The following is a 26,616-nucleotide window of genomic DNA, read 5'->3' as shown; positions in this document are numbered from 1 at the left end:
GGAAGTAGTCATGTGAAGGGGTTGCCCCGGGGCTTGTGCCCCGCCATATCCTTCCTCACTCGTTGCTCCTGGAGGCAGGAGACCAAAGCCCAAAGCCCAAAGGTAAGTAAAAAACATGAAGATAAGTCAAAAGTTGGAGGAGAGCATGGGCTGTAATAACTGAGATAAAAAGGAGAAACAAGGCAGAAATAGAGGGCAAAATCAAATCAGTATCTTAGTTATATGTATACTAATGTGAGAATACATATAATCAGGAATAAGCAGGAAGAACTTGAAATACTAGTAAATGAACATAATTAAGACATAGTTGGCATCACAGAGACATGGTGGGCTAATACTTGGCATATTGGTATAAAAGGGTACAACCCACTGAGGATGGACAAACGGGGAAAAAAATCAAGGAGGTGTTACCTTATATGTTAAATATATATATATATATTTGGACTGAAGTTGACATGGAAATAGGATACAGACTTGTTGAGAGTCTCTGGGCAAGGATAAAAGGGATGAAAAAAGGATGATGTCATGGTAGGGGGTCTACTATAGACCACTTAACCAGGAAGAGATGGACAAAGCTTTTTTGAACAACTAACAACATCATCCAAAGCATGGGACTTGGTGGTGACTCATCCAAAGCATGGGACTTTAGCTACCCAGACATCTGTTGGGAAAACAACACAGCAGAGCACAGATTACCTTACAAGTTGTTGCAATGTGTATTGGAGACAATTTCAGAAGATGGAGAAATCTACTAGGCTGTTCTAGATCTGAGGCTGCTCTCCTTTATCCTGGCTATTTCAATCCATGCTCCCCCATTTTCTGAACTGGTTGAGAATATGAAAGTGGAAGACAGGTTGGGAGCAAGTGATCATGAAATGGTAGAGTTCATAATTCTAAATGGTGATAGGAGGGAGAACAGCAAAATAAAGAGGAATAAAGGACAAAGTGTGGCTCTTATGGTAGAGTTCTTGATTCTAAGGACTGATAGGGAGAACAGCAAAATAAAGACAGTGGATTTCAAGAAAGTAGACTTAGGAAACTCAGGGAATTGGTAGGTGAGATTCCATGGGAAGCAAGTCTAAGAGGAAAAACAACTGAAGACAGTTGGCAGTTTTTCAAAGGGACATTATTAAGGGCACAAGAGCAAACTATTCTTCTGCATAGGAAAGATCGGGAGTATGGCAAAGACCGCTTTGGCTTAACCAGGAGATCTTGCATGATCTAAAAATAAAAAAGGAGAACGACAACAAGTGGAAACAGGGACAAGTTACAAAGGATAAATACAAATAAATAACAAAAGTATGTAAGGGCACAATTAGAAAGGCCAGCTCAAATTAACTAGAGACATAAAGGATAACAAAAAAATTACAAATATATTAGAAGGACGAGGGAGGCAAAGGACAGTATAGGCCCTTTACTCAATGAGGAGGAGAAAACAATAACAGAAAAAGGGAAAATAGTAAATGTGCCTAATAGTAAACGTGCCTTCTTTTTTAGCTTTCAGGTGGGTAGTGATTGGACACCTAAGATAGTTAATTCCAGTGAAAATGAGGTAGGTTCACAAGTTAAAATAGGGAAACAAGTTAAAAATTGGATAGTTAGATATCTTCAAGTCATCAGGGCCTGATGATATGCATCATGGAATTAGGAGCTGACTGAGGAGATGTCTGAACCATTAGCTATTATTTTTAAAAAGTCTTAGAAGATCGGAGAGATTTTAGAAGACTTGAGAAAGGTCAATAGAGTGCCCCTCTATAAAAAGGGAAATAGGACAGCCCAGAGAATTACAGGCTAGTAAACTTAACAACCCCATTCTCAAGCTGAGATTTTTTCTGTGAAAATGGCTTCTGCTGCTCTTTACATTCAGTATGTTTCTATTACTTTGTACCCAGGAACCCGTGACAGTAACTTCAGTCGACATTTGTGTCATGTAAGATTTTGTATACTTCATTTAAAGCCTCTTTTTTTGTTAGGCTATGAACATTTATACTTTAGCCTGTCTGCCTCAGTTGGACCTATTCAATTCAGGAGCCACCTTTTATCTTTCCATGTCTTATATTTGGAACAATGTCCCTGTAAATAAGACAGGCTGAATTTTATAAAACGGATCCCTGTAAGGGCCTGAATACCCTCATTTCCCATTAACTTGGGCTTGAAAGTGCTTAACATTTAGGGGATATTCATCTTTTAAGGGCTGGGACATTTACCATCTGTAGGTTACTAACAGCGATCACAATTAAACCTTCATCTCCACATTTTAATACACTTTAAATAGTTTTTCTTATTAAAACATGTTCTATTTCCCAGCCACCCTTATTTTTACTGCATTTATTCACACTGTAGATAATTCTCAGTTTGTTTCTGTTTTATTTTGTACTTTCATTGTTATGTTGTATTTACCAGCATATTTCATTTCCCAATGTTAGCTTGCTTAAAATAAACCCATAATTTTATGAAGTAAGAGTTGCTTGGTACATGTTCACTATTATTTCAATTATAGTATGCTTCACAGCACATATATCTTACAGTTTACAGTTGGTCCCTGTGTGCATGTCATTTATGCAGATTAGAAAGTGCAATGCTCTGAGCAGTGATTTCTCAGGCTCTTTACTGATTCTTAGCCCCAGTTTATTGAACTGTCCTTGCAAATATGGTATGTTGTCATATGCCCTCACACATATAATGAATGATCCCTCTGAGGGAGCATTATGAAAAAAAAATCTATAAATACCTATTTAAAAATTCAAATAAATTAGTTAATGCCTATTACACCCGCTGGCGTGTAGGGCAGCAACAAAGGTTCTCCATTTTTGTCTGTCATTGGCTATTTTCTCCAGTGTGTCCCAGTTGTAATTCATTCTCTTTGTGTCTGCCTCAACAGTACGCCGCCATGTTGTCTTGGGCCTCCCACATTTACGTTGTCCTTCAGGTGTCCAGTGAAGTGCAATCTTTACAATGGCATTTGCCTCCCTTCTCATCACATGCCCTATCCATCTCCAGCATCTTTTCATAATGTTAGTGGTCATGTCCTCCTGGTGGCATTGCAGGAGCAGGTCGTGGCTGGAGATTGTTTTTGGCCAAAAGATGCGAAGTATCTTACGAAGGCTGCTGGTATGAAAGGATGAGAGCTTGGTACGGTTGCACTCTGTCATCCACCAGCATTCTGAGCCATGCAGTAGTGTTGATATGAAGCAGCTCTGGTACAGCTTAAGCTTGATGTGGACACTGTACTGTGTAATCTGCTCTGGATGTCATTCTTGGTGCCTCTATCATGGCGGATGATGCTGCCTAAGTACGTAAAGCTGTCTGTGCTGGGTAAGTCTGCATCATCTATCTTGATTGGTGCTGGTGAATCTATATTGAGAGTCATAATCTCTGTTTTCTTCTGGCTAACTCTTAGTCCAACCTGGCGTTCAAAGGTGCATAGGTGTTGAGTCTTTTCCTGCATGTGTTGATGGGCATGGGAAAGCAACACAAGGTCATCTGCAAACTCAAAGTCTTCCAATGTGGAAAAAGGTGTCCATCTGATACCCCTTGATGCATCTGCTGTTGTTCTCCGCATCACCCAGTCGATCACCACATTGAAGAGTAGTGCAGACATGACGCATCCCTATCTGACACCAGTCTTGACTTCGAAAGACTGATCACAGTATCCCATGCTGCATGTGAAGTTGGTGTAAAAACTCTTAATGAGCTGGACCACTTGTAGAGGGATTCTGTAGGTTCTCAGAATGCCTGTATGACTGACAGTAGTGAAAGCCATGAGGAAGCTACTGCCACAATGATGGACACCAAGACAAAGACCAGAATTGGATTCTGGAATGTATGAACCATGTATGATATTGGCAAGGTAGTACAAACAGTTGCCGAAATGAGACAATACAATCTACACGTCCTTGGTGATAGTGAGAGTAGATGGACAGGATCGGGGAGACTGAAGACTTCTGCAGGGGAAACAGTGCTTTACTCCGGAAGAGACAATGACCAGCATCATGGGGGAGTGGCCATCATCCTTAAGAAGGGGATTGAAAAATGCCTGCTAGATTGATGAGAGTCAGACTGAAAGGAAGACAAGTGAGCATCACCTTGATCCAGACTGAAAGGAAGACAAGTGAGCATCACCATGCTCCAACCAATGAAAGTGGTGAAGAAATTAAAGATATCTTCTATGAGAAGCTTCAGGCAGAAGTGGTGTCTATACCACACCATGATCTTACCATCATCATGGGTAATCTAATGCCAAAGTGGGAAATGACAACACACACTATGACAGGGCCATGGGCAGACATGGGTGTGGCACCATGAATGATAATGGTGAGAGACTTGTAAGGTTTTGTTCCGTCAACAATCTGGTCATTGGAGGGACTCTCTTCCCAAACCATGACATTCACAAGCTGACTTGGTTTTCACCAAATGGCAGAGACAAGAACCAGATTGACCATCTGATGATTAATGGTACATGGAGTTGCTGCTTGCACACTGTGAAAGTGAGGAGAGGAACAGACATTGGTAGTGATCACCATTTAGTGATGGCACATGTGAAACTTAAGCTGCAAAGAACAGGTATTTAGACATCCATAGAAAGACGATTCAATGTTGAAAAACTATGAGATGTCACCACAAAGACTGCCTTCACCATTCAACTGAGGAACAGATTCCAATCTTTGCAAGATTTAAGGGATGATGTATCTACCAGTATCACAGATTAAATCAACATGGCATGGAAACAGATTGCATCAGCCTACACAAAGAGCAGCAAGGCCTATCTGGGTTTCAAGGATAGGAAGAAGAGGAAGGAGTAGATTAAGCCTGATACATTGAAAAATTCAGATAAGTTTCAATATAAAAATGTTTCAGTTAGGGAGACTGATTAAGAAGGAAAATAAGCCACACTTATATAATAGGGATGTAAAAGATTAATTGGTTAATCGGTTACCTAGTAAGCATTAGGCTTACCAGAATGCTTACTTGGAAAGTGGTTAACCGGACTGCCAGCTAAGTGGAGACAGCCAACAGGAAGCAGGTCAGGATGGCAGGTGGGACCCAGTCATGGCTGCACTTCAGCGGCTCCAGATCCTGGCTCCGGATATGCCATGGCCCCAGCTGCAGCTGTTCCAGATCCTGGCTGTGGCCCCAGAGGCCTTGGCCCTGGCCTTGCTATAGCTGGGTGCCATGGGCCCGGATACTGAACCTGGACCCAGCAGTCCTGGCAGCCTAATGGCTCTGCCCAGCGACAGCAGCCCCAGATCCAGTGGTCCCAGCCATGGCAGAACTGGTCCCAGCTGTGGCAGCCCCATACCCAGGTCCAGCAGCCCCACTGCTGGAGCCATGGCCCCACTGTGGCAGACCTGGCCCCAAACTCAGTGGCTCTGGATCCAGCTGCACCACAGTGGACCAAGATCCCTGCCTGCAGCCTAAATAAGATCTCCCATCTTGGCTGCCATACCCCAACCAATGGTTAACTGGTTAAATGATATAATTTGAATTGGTTAACTGGTTAACTGTTTTGATTCTTATTTACTTCCCTAGTATACAACGTATACAGGCTAAGAACAAAATTCTCTAAGCTGTACACGTATTTTAAACTAAAGAAATGACTTAAATTAGATACTAAGGTTAAGCATTTGATCTGATGTACCATCTAAAAGTTGGCACCTTCAGCACCATACTGTCTGCGCTCAAAGAACTCAGATATTGGTTCAGTACTGTGTCGGGGGGAATGGGAGGAGTCCCTCTTAATGAATTACTAACTCTTTCTGTAGCATTGAGGAAGTCACTCACAGAAGTGATCAGTCAACCTTGCATATCCCTGGAGAGCTAGGGAGTAGTGATGAGAAGCTGACACATTTTGGGAAGGTATTTAATAGTGGGAGTACAGATATAGGTGCTGGAACTAGGGGTGTGTCTAGATTACAGGGTTTTATCGACAAAAGTGGACTTTTGTTGACAAAACTATACCTGCGTCTACACTGCTGCCGAGTTCTGTCGACATAATGTCGACAGAACTCGGCAGTTTTGTCGATGGCTGTAAACCTCATTCTACAAGGAATAACGCCTTTTGTTGACAGAGTTCTGTCCTTTGCATCTACACTCTCATGTTGACAAAGCGGCTTGCTTTGTCGACAGAACTGGATGTAGTCTAGATGCTCTTTGTCGACAGAGGCTTTGTCGACAGTATCTATCGACAAAGCCTCTGTCGACAAAAACCTGTAGTCTAGACATACCCAAGGAAAGCTGCAAGACACATGGGCTTGAAGTTGTTTCCATTATATACAGAGTTTACAGTTTGAGTCAATGACTCTCAGCATCTCCACATTGTTACAGCACAACTGAGGACAGGTGATATATGATTCAGGCAAACAAATTCCCCATATCTCTGTCAAAGGATGGTCTACAGTGATGGATGGAAGCAGTGCTCTTTGCTCAGAATACGTAGAAAGAAAACCATCAGGATATTTTCCTTTACATGTCATTGGTGTAAATATGCGCTGAGGTGGCAAACCTGCGAGGAATAACCATACTCCCAAGTTACATGCTGTTAAAAGAGCAACAGAGAAACTACAGGCAACTCTTCTTCTTGGCGGTATGGCTGCTTGGATGGACAGCACTAAGCTCCTGAACTCTCATCAGGAGCCAAGCTTAATAGATAATTACCTTTACTAACAAGGGTTGCAATTTACAAAGAGGTTGTTTGGCTTGGCTGAATATTAGAAGTTGAATTGGACAAGATTATGGTAGTTGGGGAACTGATATGATTTCTCTGTAGGTGGCTATGTACTCCAAGATGTGTGCTTTCATGGGAAAAGAACTCAAACCCTCTTGACCTGAGTAAGGAATATAACCTTCAAAATGTGAAACAAGGGCAAAATAGTTTCCATGATGTCTTCCAAAAGCCTGAAACAGTGGCTTTGAGAGGTCTGAACTGTCCCTTCATCACAAACAAGTATGAACACTGATAACTGAAGTGTTCACATTAGTAGCTATTTCACAACATAGTAGAGATGTGAGAAAGAACAGGGACAACACTCAAATAATTCTGGAAAGAAGACGGTGATTGTAAGAGGAAGATTGTCAATATGTACAGAACAGTGAGCAATTTTAGCATCTCAGATGAGTGGGGCTTAGTGTACGAGTAAGTCTTGGTTTCTGCATGGAGTCTGGGAGAGTGCCTCATCTCCCAATCCTTGCAGATGGAGGACGGTTGGAGTATAAAGCAAACTGCCAAAGGCAAGGCCGTGTACATCGATTTTGGAATGATTTTTGCAGATATTGCTTTACAAGAAAGGTATGGCTATGGGCAGGAGAGAGGAAGAAAGGACAAAGTGTAGCTTTTATGTGTCTAGTACCTAAGGTCTGACTTAAGAGTTCTGATAGATCATATACTGATCTTTCCTTTTTAATACAGTACCAGAACATAAGAATGGCCATACTGGATCAGACCAGCGGTCCGTGTACCTTAGTATCCTGCCTTCCTCCACTGCCAGATGCTTCAGAGGAAATTAACAAAACAGGGTAATTTTGATTGGATGACAGGAGATGGCTCATTCCTAACTTCTGGCAGTTGGAGGTTTATGGACTCTAGGAGCATGAGGATGTGTCCCTTATCACCACTGATGGACCTATCCTCCACGAACTTATCTAATTTTTGAACTCTGTTATAGTTTTGGCCTTCATAAAATCCCATGATGAGTTTCCCAGTTTGACTATGTGTCGTGTGAAGTACAATTTACTTTTGTTTGTTTTAAAACTGCATTTTAAATCATATGGAGTGTGGTCAAATCACCTTATTTAGATCATTCCTATAAACCCAGAGATTGTTGGATCTGCCACCTGACCAATTTTGGTTCCCAGCTGATTACTGCTACCTGCAGGGTAGCCGTTGTCCTGAGGCACTGTTGTTAATATAATTTGTAAGCATTACAGTTTCCTGGATTAATTTTATCTCAGTTTTGAACAAAACTGGTAGGTATTAGGAGTAGCTATGAATAAGATGGCATTTGTTATAGCCTAAAAATATAACTGATGAATTCATACACAGTTACACAAATTATCCAGGAACCAGCTGATTCTTGAATTTAAGGAGTGAAAAAGGCTGGTGTGATATTAAACTCTTATGTAGCATTTCACTGGAAAAAAAAGTTCTTGTAAATGTCCCCAAAATCTTTTTATATGAACAGAAACAATTATTTGTATATCAGATTCAAAGAGGATTTATAAAGCTTTTCAGAGGGAGAAAACCTCCTACCAAAAGTGCTAACATTCAAAGAAGGGCAGTTTTCAAATGCTGTGAACAGAAAAGTCATAGGAAGGTGGTGCAGCCCGAAGCAATACAGTTCTTGATCAACATGGCCCTCATAAAAGTCAGACACAAAGATACACTATTGAAAGCTGTTCTTGTGTTAATACAAAATTTTCATGGGCAGGATCCTTTATAATATTTTGGAAACTTTAAAAAAGATGTTTGGATGAGAACTCTTCCCTGCTATCATAATTTTTATAGCTAAGACTAGATCCTTTCAGTCTCTAAGACATAGGGTGGCTATTGAAGATGCAGAAGAGATGATGAGGAATGAAATGACAATATTGTATTGAAATCAGCTATTTATATTGACATAAAATGTCTAGAGATATAACTTTACTAATTACTAGAAAGATGTGAATGCCTTCCAAGACGATGGGTAGGCATGGAAAAAGCAGCAGCATAAAAAATGTCAGAGGTTCACTAAACTATGTAAATAAATTACTCAGAAAGAGGCTTCATCAGTATCCTCTCATAGCAGCCACAATGCAGAAGGTTAAACTCTCTGATAATTAGTGATAATAAACAAACAATGAAAAATGTTACATTATTTGTATTGTGGTGCTTTTTAGGGCCCAAATCAAGAATCAGGTCCCATCATTCTAGGCACAAAATAGAAACAAAATAAAACAAAACAAAACAAACCATCTAACTAGGGAGTTCATGGTGTTCATGACAGACAGAAGGCAACAGAAGGACAAAAGGTATATCTACAAGTAAGCTGCAAAGTGTGATTTCCACTCCTGTACATGTACCCCTGTTAACTTTGCTCAGTTTAGCAACTAAATACAGTAGCTCAGTCAGTGGCTGCATAGTAAGCCACTTGAGCTAGCCACCTCAAATACAATCCTGCCCAACCCCTTGAGGACATAAGTGAGCAGTTGCCCAAGCTGATGTTCATAATGCCTCAGCCACAGCTATTGCAGGTATGTCTAGTGGATCTGGGAATCACACCTTCCCACTCACATGTAGATGTGCTCAAAGACAAAAAAGTAGGGAAGGGTGGGAAACTGAGGTAATAAAGTAAAGAGAACCGAGCAGAAAAGCAGCTGTCACAGCTTGCTAAAGCCAATCTAGCTGTCTAGCTGAGAATGAGTGCTAAACCCCATGCCAGAGATGTGAGTTGAGGAACATTTAAATGTGAGGAAGTGTGGAGTGTCTGACATTTTCTCAAGGTGATCCTACCCACAGTGTTATCAGGTCTCTCAAAGATGTGATCAAGGAGGAAACACTCTTCCCCGCGGAGAGAGAAAAAAACAGAACGGGAAATGTCACCTCTCAGAAACCAAACATGTCAAAGAATAGCAGGAATAATGTCGGTGGGACTGCATTTCAATGCAAATATTCTGGATTTAGGTTAGACCTAAACTTTGATTATTGAGACCAACATTATTTTGGGCTTTACTCACAGAGAACATTTAATTGTAATATTCTGCCAAGTCAAAATATACCTCCAAGTCAGGAGACAAGAAGAATGTCATTCAGATGACAGTTCAGATGGTGATAGAATTGAAGTAAACTATTGATGGCAATGCAAGGAAGACAAGTGAATACATATTAAAATAAACTCAGTTTTAAATGCTTAGTCTCTTTGTGATTTGCACAGCACTAAATGTTTGCAAAGCTGTTACACAACAGACTACTTGATAATGCACATGTCCACAAACAGTTCACAGTCCAAGTCTCTGATTCTGCAATCAGATCTGCCAGTGTGAACTCCTGTGCCCCCACACGGAGGGCAAAAGAGTCTGCACTTGGGATCTAATTGCAGGGTGAGGATCTTGTGGAAACCATTTCATATTTAGCTAGAATCCATTCTGTATAACAAAAGCCATTTCAGTTTCTTGTGTCTGCACGTACACTAGAGGGAGTGAACTGGCCTTCATCGAGGTGGGGAGAGGCCAGAAGGATGTGCTGTTGGAATTTGTTAATGAATTATTTTAAGCTGAAGCCCTTACTCCCTAAAAACCTGTTTCTTTCTTTGCTGATAATAATTCCTCTTTGAAGTTCGCTTTGATTTCTTGCCCTGATGTCAGACTTGTTTGGTTAAGGGTATAAAATACTAGGATTGATTGTATTAGCCAGCGTTACTGGGCCAGCTCTTCTGGGGTCACGTTTGGCTCACTTTGTGTTATTGATCAATAAACTGTTTATTAGCCGCCAAACCAGACAGAAGTTTTTGCTTCAACAATCTTAATAGACAAAATGGAAATATGTAAGAGTAGGACAAAAAGCACCATTAGAAAACTGAGATTTGGCACGTGTCTTGTCAGACACATGATTTTACTTCGGAATGTTAAAGAGATTGTGCTCCCCAAAAGAGATGCATGTTGAAATTAACTTAGATTGTAATACAGTGTGTAGTGGATTCACAGTACACAGTTCAAGAGATTCAAAAACAGCCACTATGTAGTAAAAGATAAACACTGTGGCTGCATCTAGACTGGCATGATTTTGCGGAAATACTTTTAATGGAAAAGTTTTTCCGTTAAAAGTATTTCCGCAAAAGAGCATCTATATTGGCAAGTGCCTTTGTGCAAAAGATTTGCTTTTGCGCAAAAGCATCTGTGCCCAGTATAGACGCGGTTTTGCGCAAGAAAGCTCAGGCGGCCATTTTAGCCATCGGGGCTTCCTTACGCAAAAAATTCCTGTCCCTGTCTACACTGACCCTCTTGCGCAAGAACACTTGCAAAAGAGGGCTTTTTCCCGAGCGGGAGCATCAGAGTTCTTGCGCAAGAACACTAACAATCTTACATTAGATCATCAGTGATCTTGCGCAAATTCTTGCAGCCAGTTTAGACAGCTGGCAAGATTTTGTGCAAAATTTTGCCAGTCTAGACGCACCCTACAAATAAGATGTCATTGATGGCATTAGCAGATGTATTTATTTTTTTGGGGTGTCACCTTAGGTGTACCAATCTTGGTATCATTTTTATCCCTCAACAAGAATTAAGTCTATAACCAAGTTCAGCTTGATACTCATGAGCAAGGAACCAAAACAATTTTGCAGCTGAATAATGCTGGAATTTTCAGCATAAGCTGGTACTCCTGCTTTGCTCTTTGGAAACAGTAATATTATATTTCAGGAGGACTTTGATAGACTCATTGAGAAGGGTCAAGAGCAGGATGATGAGTGGTGTACTCTTCTTTTGGAGTATGTCTACACAGCAAAGTTATTTTGAAATAACAGCCATTATTTCAAAATAATTTTACTAGCGTTCTACACAGCCAAACCGCTATTTCAAAATTAAATCAAAATAGCGGAGCGCTTATTTAGCGTTTGGTAAGCCTCATTCTATAACGAATAATGCCAAATTTGAAATAGCTATTTTAAAATAAGTGCTGTGACCACCCTGACAGTTAGGAACTGTTCTTAATGTCCAACCTAAACTCCCTTGCTGCAGTTTAAGCCCATTGTTTCTTGTTCTATCCTCAGAGGCCAAGATGAACAAACTTCCTCCCTCCTCCTCATGACACCCTTTTAGATACCTGAAAATGGCTATCATGTCCCCCTCAATCTTCTCTTTTCTAAACTAAACAAACCCAATTCTTTCAGCCATCCTTCATAGGTCATTTTCTCTAGACCTTTAATCATTCTTGTTGCTCTTCTCTGGACCCTCTCCAATTTCTCCACATCTTACTTGAAATGTGGTGTCCAGAACTGGACACAATACTTCAACTGAGGCCTAACCAGCACAGAGTAAAGCAGAAGAATGACTTCTCATGTCTTACTCACAATACACCTGTTAATGCATCCCAGAATCATGTTTGCATTTTTTGCAACAGCATCACACTGTTGACTCATATTCAGCTTGCGGTCCACTAGATCCCTTTCTGCTGTACTCCTTCCTAGATAATCGCTTCTCATTCTGCATGTTTGAAATGGATTGTTCCTTCCTAAGCGGAGCACTTTGCATTTGTCTTTATTAAACTTAATCCTATTTACCTCAGACTATTTCTCCAATTTGTCCAGATCATTTTGAATTATGACCCTATCCTCCAAAGCAATTGCAACCCCTCCCAGCTTGGAATCATCTGCAAACTTAATAAGCGTACTTTCTATGCCAATATCTAAATAGTTGATGAAGATGTTGAACAGAGTCAGTCCCAAAACAGAGCCCAGCAGAACCCCACTTGTTATACCTTTCCAGCAGGATTGAGAACCATTAATAACTACTCTCTGAGTATGGTTATCCATCCAGTTATGCACCCACTTTATAGTAGCCCCATCTAAGTTGTATTTGTCTAGTTTATTAATAAGAATATCATGCAAAACCATATCAAATGCCTTATTAAAGTCTAGGTATACCACATCCACCGCTTCTCCCTTATCAAGACTCGTTATCCTATCAAAGAAAGCTATCAGATTGAGACCCCCCCAACCCAGAGCTTCTCCTCCCCCTTTTTCCCCTTGCTTCCCCCTTACAGTTCCCTCCTCCCAGGTTTCCTCCTCCCCTCTCCCAACCTGTCTTCTCCCCTCTCCCGCCTCCTTTCCCCAGTCTCACCAGAGTTTCATGCCCCCACCCCACAGTTTTGTTAAATAAGGGGAGTTTGTGTTCAATGAAAATATATGTATTTTATTTGACATCAGGAAGGGAGGTTAGGGAGGGGTAAGTGGAAGGATGTGAGGGAGGAATGAGGCACAAGCCCCCAGTGGGGCAGACCAGGGAGGCTCTTAGTGCTCCTCAGGTGGAAGCTCTCCCGCAGGGCCTCCTGGATACTGACAGCCCCCCGACGGACCTCCCAAATGGCAGCCTGCAGAAAATGCAGTTAGGCTTGCAGCAATGCATCCACAAGAAGCACCAGAATGCCCAGGGGCAGCTTTGGTTCCATGTTGCAGAGTGCTACGGTGTCCCCAGTGAGGGCAACCAGAGCACGCAGAGACAAAATGCTTTGCTGTCCCTCATTGAGATAGGCAAGCAAGCTGGAGTGCCCAGCTGATCCTAGGCTCTCAGTTTCACTGCCCCTTTGAAGCATCATAGTGGCACTTCAAAGGGGAAGCACAGCATTAACGCCTGCAATTAACACATTAAAAAATTTAACGCGTTAATCCTGGACTGCGTTAATTGCAGGCGCTAGCGCATGTTAATGGACAGCCTTTGTTTTAAGCACTCGAAGCATTATTATTGCTATACAAAAACACCACATTTCAGTAAATGTGACTGTTGCCAATATTTAGGTATTACTTAAATAATGCACCTAATTTCACAATTTGTTTATAATGAATGGAAATTTTTATATTGTTTTCTCCATGCCTTATGTGACAGCAAAAGGGCTTTTGGTCCAGATTTTTCTCAAACAAGAATAGTTAAGGATAGTTTGTCACTCAAAGAAAAGCTGTCTGTTAATTGTTATTGACAAAAAGTCTAAAGCAGCATGTTAGTAATTTAGATAGGAACCACGTTAGCCATCTCTATGTTTTTCCAAATCCAATTGTATGTGAAAGGAGGTCAAGGTGAGTTTAATATTTGCTTAATATGCATGTAGTATAAAGTTTAACAAACTATTACAGCAGGATCCCTTTGATGTGCAACCTTGGATAATAGTTATATTTATAACTTTTATGCAATGCTGTCTTTTCCCACACTTCAGAGGGGTGTTCACATCATAGCAATAATCTCATGAGAACATCAGTTTAATTTTATAAAGACCCTGTTATGATATTGGGGTACATTGAGATAATGAATATGCATTGGCAACATTACTTCAACTGAAGCCTGTCACAGCTTCTGCTACAATGGTATTGGAAGGTCATTAGTGAGATTTTGATTGGTGTAATTGTTTCAGGTCAAGATCAAGGTGACCACTAGAGATTTCTATTAAAATGATATGTGATTACTCTAAGAAAATTATTTCATTTCAAACCTCAGTCCTTAGAGGAATCATTACACATTATGGGCCATTACAGTATTATGTCACTACAGTTATTTCAATATCATATTCAGAATAAAAAAGGGAAACTAGCAAGGCTAAGAGGAGTTTTGAACATTATATAGTCAAAGGAATAAAATCAAACAAGAACTTCTTTAAGTGTATCAGGAAGCCTCAGAGAGGATCAGTGAAATATAGCAAGCCAGGAAATAAATAAAACCATTAATAAGGAAACTGCAAAGAAAGTAAATAAATTCTTTGCATCAGTGTTCATCACTCAGGTTGTTGGAAATACATCTGTCCTGCACCTCTTCTTTCTAGGTAAAGATGATGGACCGTGAAAGACTGAGCTGACAAAAGAGGAGATGCAGGAAGAAACTGATCAGGGTAACAAGTCCCAGTGACTGGGAATAGTTATCCAAGAGCGTTAAAGGAAATTTAAGAATGAAGTGACAGAAGGGCTAATAAAAATATGAAATCTCTCATTAAAATCAGGCATTGTCCTAGAAGGACTGGAGCAACAGTTGTACCTATCTTAAAGAAAGTTGCGCGAGTGATCCCAGGACCTATGTAAATAAATTGTTCTTAAGTAACAAGTGTATTAGCTTAAATTGTAATAAGAAAATAGGTGAAATTTTATTTTAGTGAGGTGAACCTGGTTAAAGAAATTCTAGGAATCATCAGCTGAACTTCAAGGAAAGAGATTCTTTTTCCTAGCTATCTGCTGTTGAATTTTAGTTTTGAATTGTTTGTTTTATTCCTGTTACAATTGTCTGGTAACCAATGTGACAGAGTTTCAGTAGCTATCATTGTTACAGATGATGCCATTCCTGGAGCTTGGAACAGTGTTATCTTTAAAAACCTGTGAATTTAGATTATGCTATCATTAAAAAATTATTAAGTGAAAATGTTAAGAGTTTTGTAAAACCCAGAAAAGGGAACAATGTAATAAGTCTTGCCGAATAGCCCTACTCTACTCAGAACCAGAGGAGGAAGCATGGAACTCTATCATGGTAACAGGGAGTTCTTTCTGACAATGGATGTTGCATTTTCCACAAAGGCGAGGCAGCAGGGCCTGTTTACAAATATTCCCTCTTTTTGTTGTCACAACACTGGTATCACACAGTATAGATTTTTTTGCTCCTGGCAAGATAACATTCTTAATAAATAAGTTGCTGCACTCTCTAGTAGCTTCAGTTTCTGGACTGATTTATGATTTAGTACTACATAAGGCTCCCCAGTGTGAAACATTAAAATGACAGAAGTATGGGTTAAAATAGCAAGGCCTGCTTGCCTCTGAAAAAACTAACTGTTCATATTCCTCTGGCCTGAGGCCAACAGAGATGGGAAAGAGCCTTTCTAGCTACTGCTAACAGCAGGTGAGGATATAAAGATACCTGGGGATTGAGAGCTCTAGTAACAAGTTGCTGGAGAGCGCTTGCAATATAAAAGGCAGATAAAATTTTGATACAGCTTCTCTCAAACTACCAGTCTAACCTGTTTGTCTTGTGTACATTGAGACTGCTGTCATCCATTCCTCAATCTCAGCCACTTACTTACTAAGACAAGTAACAACACGGTCAAGTTAGAATAAGAGAGAGAGCACACATGCTAACACGTGTAATAGATGCCATTAGCATACTGACAGCATTACATCCCTGGCCCCCTCAGCTTTTACAACTGCTCCCAATACGTGCTGAACAAGTGAAGATACTACTGGCTGAAGCTCCTAGGAAAGGTCTCCTTCCAGCATTTCAAAACGCTAAAAATTGAACACCAAGATAGTCCATATAATTTTCAGGAACAAAATTTACATTTTTCAAGCAAAGTGTACTTTATAACTTGAGAACTATATTGCCTAGCTCTTGTTAAACTATTGGAAGCACATCACTGCTATGTGGTCGTGGCACACCCCATCCCAAAAGGGGTGGATAGTGTCTGAGTGGGCACTGCCATGAAGTCTGCTTATCCATCTCTGAACTCACCACCCCAGAGCCAAAGGCAACAGCCTTGGGCAGCATGGCAATAGCCCTGGTCTTAGAAATAGGAGTCAATAGAGGAGCCCTTGGGTGCAGCAGCATGGCCTAGTGGTCAGTACCTGAGGGGTCACCAGCAAGGAGTCCTGGTGGTCCGGGCCCAACCAACTCCTGGTGGTCCAGGCCCAACCAACTCCACTGGGTCTTAACCAAGGGTTCTAGCAGCAGCAGAGCTCTAGCTCAGAAGGGAATCCCACCAAAAGATGCGAAGCTTACCCCGTTGGGAGATACCACTCCATCACCCTCCTTGGGTCACTTCCTACCTACCATTGTCTCTGGTGTGGTAGTCTATGAGGCTTTTGGAGTCTCCAGGGTCCATTGGTTATAAGGGTCCAAGTCAGCCCTTGGGGCTTGCAATTGTTGCAGGCAAAGGCTCTAGTCAGTCCTCAGCAGGAGCATCCAGCACAGGTCCTCCTCCTCTGACATCCAGTCTCAATTGATCTGGGCTTCCTTCTTTCATACTGTTGCAGCATCTGGAGCATGCCCAGTCTTACTGAGAGGGTGGGACTTTCGCTGTCTATAATGGGGGTTTAACATTCTCTTGGCTCGTATGGGGTATGCACACCCTCTGTCACAGTGATGTCACCTCGTTGTCTTACATACAATTTTAGCAATTAGCAGTTTATTTATGGGTTTTCTGTACTGATACAGCAGAGATCAAATTATCTTCTGGCTCATTTCACTTCATGAGAGAACATGAATACAGTAGTTATATATTCCTAGTTTGAAGACTGTGTTTCACCTTCACATTCATATATCTTTCAGCCAACAAAAACTACAATTACTGGCAGTTAAGGTAATGGCAGGAAGTGCAGCATCTACTCAAAACCTTACAAGAATGGAAACAAGGTGTAGATGTGTGCACTGCTTTCTACTTTATTTTGCCTGAAGTGCTATCGATATCTCAGGCTATTACTCCATAAAACTGTCACTTCCATCTCCATTCACTGGATTCTCAAAAGCAATACTACCAAGAGCCTGCTACCATTAGTCATCTGACAGCTCCACACTCGTTAGTAAGGGTATGCCTACACTGTAATAAAACAGGCATGGCAGGCCTGTGTCATGGAGGGAGGTCAGTCTTTATTGACAAAATATAGGAGGCTATGATGGAGGCCCACTGATGTTAATAGGGCTGTAGGGAGGCTGCACAGGAGACAGCCAATTAGAGACAGCCTGGGAGAAGCAGCCAATCAGGGCCAGGCTGGACCATAAAAGAAATGCTGCAGAGCAAAGCAGCTTTAGTAGTTGCCTGGAGCTTTCAGAGAGAAGTTCAGGCGCCTGGAGGAGGAAGGAGAGCCAGCACTCTGGACAAAGCTGTCCTGCCAGCAGGGACTGGGGAAGCTAGAAGGAGCGCCAGGCTAGCTGTTAAGACTGACAGGCTGGAGCCCTGAGGCAAGGGCAAAGAAGGTGCTAGGGAAGTGGTCCAGGGGGATGAACTGAGTTGGAGGGGACGCAGCAAGTGGGGTCCATCTACAGGGTTCCTGAGGACTTGGAGTTGTGGGTGGGATCAGGTCTTCCCCACTGCCACTTGCCACTGAGGATGAGCCGGATAGAATGACTGCAATAGTGCCCCCTGGAAGTGAGGAACATAGAGTAGGGCTCTGTTATGAGGATGCCATGACCCTCAATGGTTGTGGGTTCTGGGGCAGAAGTGATGGTGGCAAGACATCACCAGAAGAGAACGAGCTGAGCTAATCCCTGGGACAGTCAGCAGAAGGTGCTGCAGTGGTGAGCGAACCCCATCACAGAGCCCCAAGCCTCCTTACTTATCTCCCTTAAAGGATGCTTTCCTTCAAATCCTTTCCCAATCCATTTTATGTGGGAACACTATCTCTTCCACACTATCCCTTCCACAACGGACACCTGCTGCACAGACTACCTATGATAAAGGAGAAAAAACACTGCACTTCCTGTTCATCCCTTTAAACTTTCCCTCTTCCCTCTATCTGCTCTAAGGGAGCTCTTAAAGGAACAACATTCCTCACTTTTTTTTCAGTTTGCAAGACAGAGACTATTCACATAAAAGTTACAGTGGGCACAAAGTAAGTTTCTTGTTCATTGATACAGCACCTGTTTAGTTAGTAAGTTACATAACGAAATCCACCACACTCTTTATTTGGGGGTATTGTTGGATTTAGAGGACTTGCTAATTGCAGAGCACAATTCATTTTCAAAAAATTGAGGCAAAAGGACACAGCTCAGCTGAAATATTAAGAAGTAATGTTTACTAAAGCTGAAATAGATGAAATGCTAAGAATCATCAGTGTGACTTTGTGTGAACTCTCAATGAAAACTGTTTGAGAATTGTAACATACCCAGATGTTTCAATTTTAAAATTGCCCAATTTGCATTAATTACCAGGCATGCATTGTAAGACTAAGAATTTTTGCCAAATTAATATGGTGCTCATTTTTAATACACAGGTTTGTTGGCACTACTGGCACGTATTTAGATTTAACTAATTTACTTTATATTTGAGAGTTTGTCTGCCTATGTGTCCATCTGTCTGTCTTTGTTCAAGAACTCCTTCAAAACAGTAAGAGCTAGGACCAAATTTGATATACAGCTTGCTTTTATCATATCTTAAATGAAGGCAAGGGTTTGGTTGTGCCAGGGAAATTGAACATGCCTGTAATGGGATTGCTTCTCATCATACCATACAGAAAAGAGACAATCACCAGGCAGGTAAAAGGGGCTGACTGAGGGTGTCCAAGACTGCTCTACCCCCAGGCCCGATTCATACAGAGACATTGCTGGCTGTTTTTCTTCATCAGGAAGTGAGAGGAAAGTTCAGTTTATTGCATTCCTCAGTCTGCCTGGGGAATGAACCTGGACCTGACCCAAGTGGGGGACATGCACCTCCTCCCCCAGCTATACCCCCTGGAGCTGCAGCATCCATGGAGGCTGTGGTGAGAGAAAGTTAGGGTTGTCCTCTATCCCCAGGACAGCTGGCATACTGAACCCCCTCATCCCCAGCCCCACCCTACAGCAATGATCTAAATGACCCATGTACATTTTCATTTTATGTTCCAAAAAAACCCCAAAAACTAATTGAGTTAAGGACTGGAACAACACCTGGTAAATTTTCTAGTAAACAAACATAGTAAAACTAGCAGGAGTGAGCATTCAGGGGCTCAGAGTAGGTGGCTTAGGGCAGAGGATTGAGAGGTGTGGGAGCGCTCAAGGTAGGGGACTCAGGGAAGGGAGGGGGGATAGAAGTCAAGGCAGGTGAGAGGTGTAGGACTCAGGACAGGGGGCAGGGAGGTGAGAGGTGTTTACCGGAGCTGCCTGTGGTGGTTAGGGTGGTGCTGCTAACCAGGGGGCGAGGCAGGGGGCTGATGCAGCACTCCCTACCAGTGGGCCCCACCCCAGTTACCTTCCCCCAGGACCAGAAGGCTGTCTGGGGTTGGGTGGGGACCAGGTTCTGAAGTCTGCCACCCCCTCCAGCATCGCACCATGGCTGTTAGGGTAGATGGGGGGCATGAGGCTCTGGGAACTACCCCCTCCTGCAGTGACCTCCCCAAAGCCTGCAGGCTTTTGGAGAGGGAGGCGAGTCTCTGGGGACTGCACCCTCCTCCAGCAGGCCCCTCCCCCCAGCCTGGAGCCTGTCTGGAGGATTGAGGCTCTGAGGGTTGCCCCTCACACAGCACCCCCTTGCAGCCTATCTGGGGAGGAGCCAGGATCTTGGGACATCTCCCCCCATCTAGTGCTTCCCCCTCCAGCTTCTCACTCCTTCAGCAGCCCTCTCATGGCCTGCAGGCTTCTCTGGGGAAGACCTGGGCTCTGGGGGCTGCCCCCTCCTCCAGTGCCCCCTCATGGCCAGCAGGCTGTCCACTGGGCAGGGGCAGGCTCCAGTTTTGGGGTAGGGGAGCTCCTTACTGGAGTGCTGGCAGGTAAGATGGGGGAGCCCCAGCTCTGCTGGCCATTCTCTTGGTGCTGAAGCTGTCCTCGGTGGCCTCTCTCATTATCACATTCCTGCTCTCGGCCCCCTCCCTTTCCATATCATGGGAAATAATCTCATTCCTGGCATTTCCCATTTTCCAGACACAACCAAACCTTGACCATGGTTTAAGTTAGGGTAAGAGGAAGCTGCATATCAAATTTGGTGGCCCTAGTGTTTAGGAGGAGTTCTTGAACAAATGGACAAACAGACACAGATAGGCAGACAAACTCTAATGTATTATCATAATTCACAGGAGGTAATCTGATTGAGCTGCATTTTGAATAGTCATGTCTCTACACTAGATTCTGCTCTTTCAGATGTTCAATATGCTTTCCTCACAGTTTTATGACTGTAGCTAAACCTTCAAAAGCATTAGACAATATAAGGCAGTGTAGACATATGGTTCTGACAGTTGGGCTACAGCACTTTATTTGTATTGCAAATCATCAAAACTGCAACAGTCAAGATAGAACAATGATTAATAAGTGATGGCCCAATCTTAAGTCAATAACTTTGATGCTTTAACTATATCTGGTTTTCATTAAGAATCTGATAAACTTCTTTGTACAGCAACTGATTTAAAAATATAAAAATATTTTGAGGCTTTGAACATTGGAGTGTTCCAAAGGGAAACCTTTACTTTTGGGATAATTTATAGAAAATCATTACCTACCTATCATTACCTTGGATCCAAGTTCAAGGTCAAGCGTGACAGTGTAAGGGCAGATGAAAGAAGGGGTCACTAGCCATGCCGCTTTACACAATTTCATAGGACAAAGGGCTCTGAGCTCACTCACGTCAGCCTTGAAGGAGGTTTCGAAAGCTGCTTTGGCTGCAGTAGGTGTGCTGTCCACGGGGGGGGGGGGGGGGAGGGGGGTTCTGTTTCCTTCAGACATGCATGTAACTCTCTGTACTATTGGGTGTTCCTTGAGCATATGGAGAAGAGGTACACAGTTCAGATTCTAAGACAGGAGTGAGTAACACTTTTTGATGGAGGAAGCACTGCAAGAATTTGGCAAGTGGGCAAGAGCCACACTTTTCTGTTACTAATGGAGGAAGTGTAGGGTCTGGGATGAAGATTGGGTGCAAAAGGGAACTTAGGGTAGGAGACTGGGGTGCTAGAAGGGCTGTGGAGTCTGGGAGGGAATCTGGATAAAGGAGGAGGTTATGACCTTGGACAGGGGATTGAAATCTGGGAGGGGATTTGGATCAGGGACAGAGGTAGAGGAGGACGTGCAAGGGTTTGGGTTGTCACCAGGGGCAAGGTTCTGAGGTTTGTGAGGTTCTGATCAAGAGGCACTTACCCTAGGCACCTCCCAGACTGCAGCCCAATGGGACTCCCATGCAGGCTCCCTGCCTGCTGCGCCCCTGCATGCCGCTCAAAGCAGCTGGCTGCAGGGGCTATGTGCTTCTCACTCTTTGTGTGCCACATTTCTAGCCAATGGTAACTGCACGATTGTGCTGGGGGCAGAGGTAGCATGCAAAGCCCCTCCCCTCAGGGATGCACAGCATGAAGAGATGCAGGGGCCATGTGCATCAAGCCTACCAATGGGGGGGGGGGAGCAAGTGACACCAGTCCAGGGACCTGGTGATATAGAAGGGCCCAGAGATCCTGGCTGCTGCTACTAATATTGCAGCAGCAACCAGAGCCCAGGGTTCTTTAAAATCACTGTTGGAGTGCTGTGCAATGTGCTCCAGGTGGCACTGAGGGCTGCCTAGCACCAATATCTGCTCAAGGCTCTGCCCCTTCCACGGGCATGGAGCAGGGCCACCCAATTCTAGTTCAGAGAGGCTGTCCAGGATGCAGAAGGCAGGGAGCCTGCCTGAAGGCGCTGGTGGGCTGCAGGACAGTGGTGGGCTGGATCCGGCCTGTGCTAAGGGGTCATGTTATTGGCCTTTGTGCAGTTGCACTGGGTGAGTAAAAGGACACAAAAGAGCCATGCACTCCCCTGCTCTGCCTCCACTTGGTCACACTATACAAGGGCTACAGACCTTTCCCCAACAAAGTGAAAAACAGGGTATGACCCTCTGTTTTGCCATAGGGGTACAAAAAAAGGCAGAGCCATTGTCCTTATCTCTATGCATCAGCCTGCTCCACATACTGAACACAGTATTGGTAGCAGGCTGCACTGGGAGCTCATGGAGGGCTTGTGGGGGCACAGTCACTCTCCAGACTCCTCCAGTGAGGTGGAGCTGGGATTCAGGGGCAGAATTTGGCTCTGAGTGATGACAAATGAGTGGCTTCCCTGTTCCTTCTTCCTCTTTGGATTGTACTTTAGTTTGGATTTCTTTTTCTGAACTAGTGCAGTTGGGCAAAGGAAACTGAACAAGAGAAAGAGATTGCATTTCTGGAACCTAGCATGAACCTCCCAGAACAGAGCCTTTATGGACTGAGTAAAGCCAGTGATGTCTCACTGAAGATATCTGCCTGTGTGAAAAGCATTATCTTTCTATTAGCTGACCTGGAGTGTCACATGTTAGCACCGATTAAATATTTCTAGGCACTGATTTCACCTAATGTATTTCTAGAGAACTGAAGAGACTAAACCATGGAGCATTTAAATATCCTCCCTAGAGATATAGATTAACCTCATCACAGGGAGTTTAGAATGTATCTGACCTGACAAGTTTACAGATGATGTCTTAATCTTACAAATTATCTGCTGGTGTTAATAGGGACAGGCCCATTCACTTCAATGGAGTTGTAACAATTTTAACAGATAATTTAGCCTGGAGCCTCTATATTGTTTTGAATTAAAAAGCTACACAATGTTTACACTCTAGATTCATTGGCAACTCTGAAAAAAGTCCTTGTTTCTTACCCTACCAGGCTGTTTGCCCTTTCCTTATTTGTATAGGGGCCACATCTTCCAAATCAATGCAGCTCCATTGACTTCAAAGTACAGGCAGTCCCCGACTTACGTGGATCCGACTTACGTCGGATCCCTAGATACGAACGGGGTGAGGCAACTCCCGCACATGCGCAGCAGCATTCCCGGGGCTCGCTCACCTGGGTCCTAGGATCCTCCTCCTCCTCGGGCCGGCTCCGACTGGGGTCCCGGAGAGCTGCCGGGCAGAGGAAAAGTGCCTCCCCACGCCCGCTGCCCTCCCACCCCCCCGCCAGCAACAGGCTGCCCCCTCCCCTGAGCAACAGGCTGCCGAACAGACAAAAGCAGCCTCTCTGCCCCTCCTCCCCTCTATACATGCCGGGCTCCCGGAGCGCAGCAGCGTCCCCGGGGCTCACTCACCTGGGTCCTAGAATCCACCTTCTCCTCCTCTTCGGCCGGCTCCAACTGGCCTCTGCCTGCAGCAACTGGCCACAGGGACAGGGATCCCGCAGAGCTGCCGGGCAGAGGAAAAGTGCCTCCCCACGCCCGCTGCCCCCCCCCCCCCCGCGGCCTCGCATCCTGCACGCCTCCCCCCTCCCCCCCTGCCAGCAACAGGCTGCCCCCTCCCCTGAGCAACAGGCTGCTGAACAGCAGACAAAAGCAGCCTCTCCGCCCCTCCTCCCCCTATACATGCTGGGCTCCCTGGGCAAACAAAGACTCCACCAAAACAAACAAAGTGCTGGCCTCATTGTGTTAGCAAAAAAAGGACCCTCCTCCTAGAACCCTGGGTGGTGTGTGGAAATAAAGCTATTAGCTCAAAGCATGGTGCAGAGCTGTTTGGTATTTGATGAGTTACTCCTTTAGTCCTGAGTTTGTCACAGGGACAGAAATAGATGTGAAATCTTCTGAACAGGGGAACAGACAGCAAAACAAACATTAGAGGGGAGTTAACCTTTCCCTATGCTATCCAAAACTAAAAAAAATGTTTGGCTAGAGTTTCCCCTACAATATGTACCAGTTCCGACTTACATACAAATTCAACTTAAGAACAAACCTACAGTCCCTATCTTGTACGTAACCCGGGGACTGCCTGTAATGCTGAATTACAGCTGTTGAAGGACTAGGACATATCTTTTCATTCTGAAAGTGTTCCGAAGAGAAAAATGAAGTCACTAAATAAGTTGTATTTAATATCTGTCCAGCTTTTTCTAACAAATAAAACATGCTCATAATTCCTGTTTAGTGTTTAATTTACTTGCTTTCATACTTTTTCTTTTATTTGAAAAGAATCTTTTAAGATGCCCTGATCTATTGAATTCATAATTTGCTCTTGTATAAACTGTTTGTAGATTTCATGTCCTTAAAATTCTCCTAGCAGCTGAATCTAATTTTGCCTTCAGGCATGTCTGTCAAAGGCTGATCTGCAAGTGAAAAAAAATAATTATATACTGTGTAAAATTATGTCTTGATGGAAATTTGGATACCCAGGGTAAGTGAGACAAACTTTTTCTTTAGGAGAGAATGTAATTGAAGAAAACAACTTTGTTTCACTGGAGTGAATAGAGCCATTTTCACTTATTCTAAAGAAAATTGTAATTGGGACTGCAAATGTACTCTGTGAAATGCAAAAGAGTTCACATACAGAAGCACATCTGATATTCAGAATACCTCTGATTTTTTTTATCTTCAGCTTTCAAAGTGCAACCAAGCAAAATGTCTAGAGTACTTCACAAAAGAAAAATAGTGAATTTGTGATTACAGAATTATTAGTTCTCACAGATATTTGAACAGAAGTGCACCGTGATTTTAGATGGACTTAACCAATCCCCCAGCTCTGAACAAAAGTAAACCCCAAGATCTGAAAAGCAAGTACTTGAATCCTTTTCCAGAGCCAAATCTTGTGGCTCACATTTATTCCTAATTTTAGCTAGACTTGGGGGAAGTCTTAGCATTCCAGAAAGATGGTGACACAAGCTCCCTGTACAGACGCTGTTTATTATGATGTTTCTCCAGGTTTCTTGCACACTACATTTAAGGCTATGTCTAGACTACAAGTTTTTTTTTAAAAAAGTGGCTTTTTTTTTAAAAAAAAACTTCACCTGCGTCTAGACTGCCATCGCGTTCTTTCAAAATTAAATCAAAAGAACACAGTGGTATTTTTGACAGTGCTACACCTCATTTTACGAGGAAGAATGCCTTTTTTTTCAAAAGAGCTCTTTCAAAAAAGTCATTCTTGACCGCAAACAGGGCTTTTTTGAAAGAGAGCACCCAGATTACCTGGGTGCTCTCTTTTGAAAAAGCAAATTGCTTTTTCGAAAAAGTTGTGGCAGTCTATACGATCTCTTTCGAAAGATGTGTGTAGTCTAGATATACCCTTAGTTTCTTATGTAGTGTTTCTTGCTACATTTAGTTTCCTGTTTCTCTAAAAAATCCCTCAGTTTGAGAAAGATGGCTAAGGAGAGAGATTGAAGAAGAAGAATGCACAATTAGGGTACAGCAATGAAATAGTATGATACAAAGATAGAAGATTCTCATAAATGTCTCACCAAATCCGAAGGAGAGTTGTGGACCTTCTTTTTTGTAGTATGAAGGAAGCTGCATATCTATTGTTCTGTTTGAAAGACCCTGGGAGCTTCTATGGTGAGGTGGGGAGATCCTCACTTTCCTTAGACACTTGAATTTGATATTACCAAATCTGTAATATTGCAACAGCAAAAGTTATTGTAGCATCATTTTCTGCAGTGTAAATGGGCACATCTCCAATGACTACAGAGGAGTTACACTTGCAGAAAACTGGGCCTTAGGGTAAGGGATAATCAGGAGGAGAGGATTAATTATTAACTACTTAAAGATAAGGAGTGATTATCTTGTTCTTCTGGTACTTGTCCTTGGAGTCAGAAAACCTAAATTCTATTATTATTAGCTTTACCAAACACTATGTTTTCCTTTGGACAAGTTATTTATGTGAGTGAAATGAAGATGAATCAATATTTTAAACACCCTCTGAGATCTCTGGGTTTAAGATAGCATAGAAGTAGATCACTATCTTCATCCTACATTTGTGCAACTGCTCCTGGACCAAAACAGAGAGAAATACAGAAACTAGAGGGAAACTATAAAGAAACACATCAAAATAAGTTTGATCAATTTTTTAAAGAAAATTTTCCATTAGATATCAGTTGCTTTTTAATTTATAAAAATACAATAGCAAGCATTATAGGAGACAAAGTATATGGGATACTACAGATGGCTATGTTCAGTAAAGAAAATAGACAACAAAAAGAGCCATTAACTATAAGATTTTTTTTTAAAGAAAATGTGCTATCAATGTTTTCTGGTTAGCTACTGCTGCTGATTTGTATTGATTGAGTCATTCCAGCAATAAACATTTAGTTTATATTTAGATATTATATAGATTTTTACAGAACAAAATTAATCTTCTAGCCTTTTTTTCTTTTTAGGGTTGCCAGGTGTCCAGTTTCAAACTTGGACAGTCTAGTAGTTGAGCTTTCTGTTTGGGAAACAAATTGAGAAAATATAAATGAGAAAATATATTGGAACAGGATACTACACTCCGAGAGGCTCTGGGGGACAGACCCATAGTCTCCTAGAGTATGTCTACATTAGCCCCCTATA

The 26,616-nt window shown here is 42.7% G+C and overlaps 1 long non-coding RNA gene across 1 annotated transcript in view; it reads right to left on the bottom strand.

The window, feature by feature from the left end:
• LOC112544030 (uncharacterized) overlaps nucleotides 1–25,663 on the bottom strand; it is a 29,844-nt gene extending 4,181 nt beyond the window's left edge. Inside the window, exon 1 of the long non-coding RNA XR_012900961.1 lies at nucleotides 25,527–25,663. This is a non-coding gene — a long non-coding RNA (uncharacterized LOC112544030). The remainder of the gene's footprint in view (nucleotides 1–25,526) is intronic.
• Nucleotides 25,664–26,616: the final 953 nt, after the last annotated feature.

The sequence above is a fragment of the Pelodiscus sinensis genome, chromosome 2 (assembly GCF_049634645.1).
Source record: "Pelodiscus sinensis isolate JC-2024 chromosome 2, ASM4963464v1, whole genome shotgun sequence".
In the NCBI taxonomy this organism is placed as follows: domain Eukaryota; kingdom Metazoa; phylum Chordata; order Testudines; family Trionychidae; genus Pelodiscus; species Pelodiscus sinensis.
Note: the sequence above shows the minus strand (reverse complement) of the source record. Positions and strands in the feature narration are given on the sequence as shown.